Source organism: Babylonia areolata, chromosome 2 (assembly GCF_041734735.1).
Source record: "Babylonia areolata isolate BAREFJ2019XMU chromosome 2, ASM4173473v1, whole genome shotgun sequence".
In the NCBI taxonomy this organism is placed as follows: Eukaryota; Metazoa; Mollusca; class Gastropoda; order Neogastropoda; family Buccinidae; genus Babylonia; species Babylonia areolata.
This window is the reverse complement of record NC_134877.1, coordinates 54,781,717-54,789,216: the sequence shown is the minus strand read 5'-3', so window position 1 is coordinate 54,789,216 and position 7,500 is coordinate 54,781,717. Positions and strand designations below refer to the sequence as shown.

Here is a 7,500-nt window from a genome sequence, read left to right as displayed (position 1 = left end):
TCTGTGTGAAATTCGGGCTGCTCTCTCCCCCCAGGAAGAGAACGTCGCTACACTAAGAGCGCCACCCTTTTTTTCTACCTGCAATTTTATTTGTTTTTTTTCCTATCGAAGTGGAGTTCTCTACAGAACATTGCCAGGGACTACCCTTTTGCTGCCCGTGGGTTCCTTTACGTGCGCTAAGTGAATGCTGCACACAGGACCACAGTTTATCGTCTCATCCGAATGACTAGTGTCTAAAGGTCTAGTGGAGAGGGAGAAAAAAAAAATGTCGACAGTGGGATTCGAACCAGTGCGCTCAGATTCTCTCCGCTTCCTAGGCGGACGCTTTACCACTAGGCCAACACTTCACTTCCCCGATGGCAGAAGAAGGCTTCTGGATTTCACTTGTTCTGTCGCAGTCTGATGAGACCTCTGTTTCTGTCCCTTCTGTTTATTGGATGCAGTGGCCGTCTGAACATTTGTATTTGTATTTCTTTTTATCACGACAGATTTCTCTGTGTGAAATTCGGGCTGCTCTCCCCAGGGAGAGCACGTCGCTACACTACAGCGCCACCCATTCTTTTTTTTGTATTTTTTCCTGCGTGCGGTTTTATTTGCTTTTCCTATCGAAGTGGATTTTTCTACAGAATTTTGCCATGAACAATCCTTTTGTTGCCGTGGGTTCTTTTACGTGCGCTAAGTGCATGCTGCACACGGGACCTCGGTTTATCGTCTCATCCGAATGACTAGCGTCCAGACCACCACTCAAGGTCTAGTGGAGGGAGAGAAAATATCGGCGGCTGAGCCGTGATTCGAACCAGCGCGCTCAGATTCTCTCGTTTCCTAGGCGGACGCGTTACCTCTAGGCCATCACTCCACATAGCTATATAACACGAGGACCATAGCTCTTTCTTTCTTTTGGACGAAAAAGAAAGTAAAAAAGGAAGATCATAAATATTCATAGATTAAAAAAAAAAAAGCCATAGCCTCTGAGGCGCTGTTGTGAGCATGTAACTGCATATTCATTATTTTTTTCCCCAAAACACACTCCCGCTTTCTTTGAAAATCAATGCCAGTTCAAATAATATTCTGGTGTGCGAATCCACAGTCACTATAGCAGAGGACAAAATGAAACAAACAAAAAAACAAAAACAAACAAAAACAAAAAAACGATTTTTTTCCAATTTTCTGAAAAGAATGGGAGGTTTCATGTGATGAATAAACTAGTAATCATCATTTTCAAATAAAAAGAAATAGTGAAACACTTCACAGAATAGATATAAAAAAAAATATATATATATAAAAGAAGGGGGGGTGTGGAGTCAGGAATATAATAATAATTCTTATCTCTCTAAATAAAAAGTTATGATCTTTTTGCTTTTGAAAATTTCGTACTTTAGACCTCGAATCACATCATCTCAGTTCCATTTTCCTCCTTGTTCTGTGAAATCTTGCGATAACCACTCTCTTACAATGTCCAGTACCATGATTTTAAAGACACACATCTCTCTCTCTCTCTCTCTCTCTCTCTCTCTCTCTGACTCTTCACACACACACCCTTTCTCTCTCCCTATCTCTCTTTCTCTCTCTGCCACTCTGCATCTCACCTATCCCCTCTCCCCGTCTCCTCTCCTCTCTCTCTCTATCTCTCTCTCTCTCTCCAAATATCACTCCCAACGTCTTCCAGTCACCGATTATCAATCTCAAATAACCCAACACACAGAGAGAGACAGAGAGAGAGAGAGAGTTAGAGAGAGAGAGACAGAGAGAGAGAGAGACAGACAGACAGACAGAGAGAAACACACAAATGCACGCACGCACGCACTCACACACACACACACACACACACACACACCCGTTTCCATAACCTCCACAACTCTTGTTCCTCAAAATGAATTAACCAGTTAGAGACGTTGCAAGAAGGTTGCAAGAATCGATCGACAAGACGTGGCAAGCGATATCAATAAAGCTCCCTTTGAACATAGGAGGAAGCAGGGGAAAAAGCCTAGAGGTCAGCGATATCAACCGCACACCTGGGAATAAACCATGCTATTATCATTCTCCCCCTCCATCCACCTTGTAACTCTTTTGGGGTTTTTTTTTTTTTCCTTCCATGGGGTTTCAAAGGAAAGCCATCGTTTGCCAAATCAATTCAGCCAGATTTGGTGTCCGCCCTGTTGCTTCTTGTATCTTGTCACAGTTACCAAATGACACAATAACTGTTCTTTTTTTTTCTTCCTCCTCCTTTCTCGTCCTTCTTCCTCCTCGTCCTCCATCTTGGAAATGATACATATCTATCTAGATACGTCTCTCTCTCTCTCTCTCTCTCTCTCTCTCTCTCTCTCTCTCTGTCTCTCTCTTTCCATTTCTCCGTCTCTCTTTCTGTGTATCTCTCTCTTTCATTCTCTGTCTCTTTCTGTCTCTGTCTCTCCCTCTCTCTTTCCATTTCTTCGCCTCTCTTTCTGTGTGTCTCTCTCTTTCATTCTCTGTCTGTCTCTCTGTCTCTGTCTCTCTGTCTGTCTGTCTGTCTGTCTCTCTCTTTCCATTTCTCCGTCTCTCTTTCTGTGTATCTCTCCCTTTCATTCTCTGTCTCTGTCTCTGTCTCTCTCTCTCATTTCAGTCATAGGAAAACACTTTTTGCACAAATTATCTGGTAAGCGAACGCGCACGCACCTACCTTCAACCAGATCAAAACGCTCTTTGTCATGTCTCCTGGATGATGTTCTGTAAATGATAACCTTCAGTTCTCCATCAATCCCCTCTAATGAAGCCAGCCTCTCGTAAATGATGTCAGTTCTCCCATTCATTATACGGCAATACCCTTTCTTTCTCTGCAGAACAGTAGGCATTGTACTTGTGAAGCTACCTCCCTACCTCCCAACCAGACGCAAGCAAGCACTTTCTCCTTGCCTCTTTCCGGGTGCTGCCTTGTTCTGTCTGATCTGATCTGTATCGATCTGGCATCGATCAGCATTCAGCACCATCACTGGTACTGCGGACACTGGTTGCAATGGGTTCATGCATGCGTGGAATGGGTTTCCTTTTACTGCCCTCGCTCGGTGACCAGTGAAGCATTCTCGTCTTTGACTGTGCATTGCTCGCAGGCAGTCAGGCGAGTGGGGGAAAAAACAGAAAAAGAAAGACTGAGTGGGTGGTGGATTCTTGCATGGTGTCCTTGATGATTCTGAGTCTGGTAGGTGGTAGCTGACGGGAGTTGTGTAATAAATCTTGATAGATATCCATAGTCATTTTATATCTATGCAAAAACTGTTTGTTTTGATGTACATTTTCTTGGTTTTTGCATTGTTTTGTTTTTTGTTTCGGGCTGTTTTGTCGCCACGTGAAAATGACCACCGTAGAATTCTTGTGCATCACCATCTTGTCATTTATTTGTTTGCTGTCGTTTTAGTTTTCGTTGTTGTTTTGTTTGTTTGGTTGGTTGTGTGTGTGTGTGTGTGTGTGTGTGTGTGTGTGTGTGTGTGTGTGTGTGTGTGTGTGTGTGTGTCTCTCTTCCAAGCTCAAGGTATACAACAAACCAGTTGTGTCATCATCACTATTAATGGCTGCGAAAATAGGACTTTTCAAACAGCTGGAGCAATTCCACGTACTTTTCTCACGGTCTCTTTCACTGACCAAGAGGTCCTGTACAGTGCCGGAACTACAATCATGAAAGCCAAGATCCTCCAGACCCAGCTTTGAAGGTCTGGCAATGTCACCAGTGTGGAAGGCTCCAAGGTTCCCCGATAGTTCCTCTATACTTAGCTGGCACGTGGCGGTCGCAGTCATGGACGCCAAAAGAAGAAGTACAAAGATAACCTCCAAACCAACCTCAAATGGGCAAACCTTTAGCGTTGTCGGCTGGCTGCTAATAAAAGTAGCGAACGTGCCCTGACAAAAACTGTAGTGAGGACTGCTCGAGGGAGACCGCTTCCAGCGTCTTGCAGCTGCTCGAGATCGGTGACACAGAGCAGCGTCTGCCCTTCCCTGCCTGCAGACGTTCCATGCAACCCCCACCTGCAGCTGCATGTGCGATTCTGACTTTGCGCTCCGAGGCCACAAGCAAGTCCACTGATTACGTCTGGTGATGATGGCACAATGCATCGTCATTCTTGATTCCCGAGAGGAAACGTTTGTCAATGACGGGCGCAACAGCCGAGTGGTTAAAGCGTTGGACTTTCAATCTGAGGGTCCCGGGTTCGAATCTCGGTGATGGTGCCTGGTGGATAAAGGGTGGAGATTTTTCCGATCTACCAGGTCAACATATGTGCAGACCTTCTAATACCTGAACCCCCTTCGTGTGTGTACGCAAGCAGAAGATCAAATACGCATGTTAAAGATCCTGTAATCCATGTCAGCGTTCGGTGGTTTATGGAAAGGAGAGCATACCCAGCATGCACACCCCCGAAAACGGAGTATGACTGCCTACATGGCAGGGCAGAAATGGTCATACACGTAAAAGCCCACTCGTGTACATACACGAACAAAGAAAAAGAAGAAGAGTTTGTCAATGAAAGTGGATTCTTCTCCACCATGTTACTGCCAGAGACAGCCCTTCCCGTTAGCAACGAGCTCTGTTTCCTGCAAGGTAAAAGCAAGAACCGCACCCGACTGACTAGCATACCTGGATCTTTAACTCAGTCTACACCCGACTGACTTCTACTCCGACAATTATTACTCAAAGTCAACGCCCGATTGACAAGTATGCAGACAAGTGTAACTCAAATTCCTAACAGAAAAGGGATGAGCAGGCGGACATCAAAATATACTCAAAATCAGCGCAGGAATCGAACCTTGAAACCCCGCACCTCGTTCATAAATTCAGCCCCAAAACTTTGTTGTACATCCGTTTCGTAAGTGCTCTCTCCCATAACTTTTTGTTTTCATTCCCCAGCTGGCTTTGGTTTAAACAAGTCTTTAAATCTGAACACACGAAATAAAAAATTAATTTTTCTGTATGAGAGGGCACGAATCAAGGCTTAATAGGCGTGCTGTCTGGGCCAGTCATATCTGTCCGGGCCAATCATATCTGTCCGGGCCAATATTATCTGTGTCTGGGCCAATCATATCTGTCCGGGTCAATCATATCTGTACGGGCCAATCATATCTGTCCGGACCAATATTATCTGTCTGTTTCTGGGCCAATTATATCTGTCCGGGCCACGGGCCAATCATATCTGTCCGGGTCAATCATATCTGTACGGGCCAATCATATCTGTCTGGGCCAATCATATCTGTCTGTGTCTGGGCCAGTCATATCTTTCCATGCCAATCATATCTATCCGGGCCAATCATATCTGTCTGTGTCTGGGCCAGTTACATCTGCCCGGGCCAATCATATATGTCCGGGCCAACCATATCTGTCTGTGTATAGGCTAGTCATATCTGTCCATGCCAATCATATCTGTGCGGGCCAATTATATCTGTCTGGTCAAATCATATCTGTCCGGGCCACGGGCCAATCATATCTGTCCGGGCCAATCATATCTGTCTGTGTCTGGGCCAATCATATCTGTCTGTGTCTGGACCAATCATATTTGTCTGTGCCAATCATATCTGTCTGTGTCTGGGCCAATCATATCTGTCCGGGCCAATATTATCTGTCTGTGTCTGGGCCAATCATATCTGTGTGGGCCAATCATGTCTGTCTGGGCCAGTCATATCTGTCCATGCCAATCATATCTGTCCGGGTCAATCATATCTGTTCGGGCCAATCATATCGTGCTCTGTTTGTCTGGCGACCAGTCATTCACTAAGCAGGTCGCGTCATTTTGTTGATGAGAGTTTTTTATTCGCGCGAGTAATTTCAGTTTTGATTCCATTTCGGTACACCCGTTCCATTATTATATTGCACCGTACAAAGTACATCGCACTGTATTATCCCTGTAACTGGGTGTGTAGATTATAAATCAATCACAGAGGAGCCACGTTCACTCTCCCTCTATATCACCCCCCGCACCACCACCCCCCACACCCCCAACCCCCCGCCCTGCACCCCACCCCCTCCTTCCTTTTTCCCATCATCACTTCCACTCCCAAACAGGCAGTCATAGGCAAACTCTTGGATGGACACACAGACAAACAAATAGGTAAACGTGCGCACAAGCAGAGAATAAGAATACTTTGTTTTGCTTTCATTACAATAGAAATCCCCTTGACCATTTGTCCATAATGCCAGCTTCCACAGTGCTGGTTGTTTCGGGGCAGTGTGTGTGTGTGTGTGTGTGTGTGTGCGTGTGCGTGTGCGTGTGTGTGTGTTAGATCTTCAGTTTAATGTCTATTCACTATAAGTGTTATTAGACGGAAAGAAGAGAAGTAGTGGATGAAAGAAAGGGAATGCATGTGGATAACAGTGTTAAGAAAATGTTCGTGTTATGTATTAAAGGAAAAGTAAATTAAAAGAAATTAAAGTTTACAGAGATTGTGGTGTGTAATGAAAGCGGTGTCATGGGAAGGAGAATATGTGTATGCGTATCAACAAGTATTAACTTACAACACTGTAAATATAGGTAACAACATTAATTAATCAGTGTGTGTGTGTGTGTGTGTGTGTGTGTGTGTGTGTGTGTGTGTGTGTGTGTGTGTGTGTGTGTGTGTGTGTGTTTTGGCTAGCGTGCCCTTGGCCACAACCCAGATCAATAGCGTTGTTTATGTGGTTGAATGGCTGTTGCTGCCTCCCTTCCACTCCCACAATAATGCTTTCCAATGTTATCATAGCCGGGGTTGGTAGTGAGAATAAGTTCCCACTACCCATGAAACGTAATGCTCCCAATGACATACGACTCAGATAGCCTCATGAGTCCAGCTCTTGGACTTCCCGTGCGACTAAGCTTCCAAGCGCGGCTGAGCCGTTTCTTTTACTGATATAACAAGGGTCACAGGCAGGTCACTGGTTCCTGAATAGACAGTTACTTAAAATTGATGGGACTCGTTATCCTGGGAAAGCAACCTGTCTAGCTTCCTGTTGTTTTGAGGAAGTATGTGGGTGTGTTCCAATGTACCTTTCATTAACCTGTGTGCTATGCTGAATCGGTAGCATCAGCAGTACTGACCTGAAGTTGTGTATCTTGCAAATGGAAAGAGTTACCACTCTTCATTGTCAATTCTATCATTTACTCAACAAGCTTCATTGCTCTTTCCTTTTGATTTCAAACATCCTACGGACTTGCTCGTCCTAACATGCGAAGACTGCTTCGGCGGATGACTAAAATCTTTAGGATTCAACGGCTGAAAAGACGATGCAGCAATGTATTGTGGAATGCGAGAAGGCAGGCGCGTCAGAGGACGAAAGACGACACGGACATCCACAGCAACCAGAGACGTTCCCAGACGTAACATTCGTGCCACTGGACCCTACCTTCTGGAGCTGAGACTGGGGGACAGTCCCTGGCCAACAAGATGATATCAACGAATGATTAACATAGCTTCCGATATGATTTGGAGAACTGGACAATGAACTGAGGGAAGAAGAGATTGTTCTGAATAGTTATGAACGCTTACACAAAGGCACGTGATTGCAGACAG

The 7,500-nt window shown here is 45.0% G+C and overlaps 1 protein-coding gene across 1 annotated transcript in view; it reads right to left on the bottom strand.

Moving 5' to 3' along the window:
- Positions 1–7,500, bottom strand: part of LOC143275304 (uncharacterized) — a 641,085-nt gene that overhangs the window by 542,942 nt on the left and 90,643 nt on the right. The window lies entirely within an intron of this gene.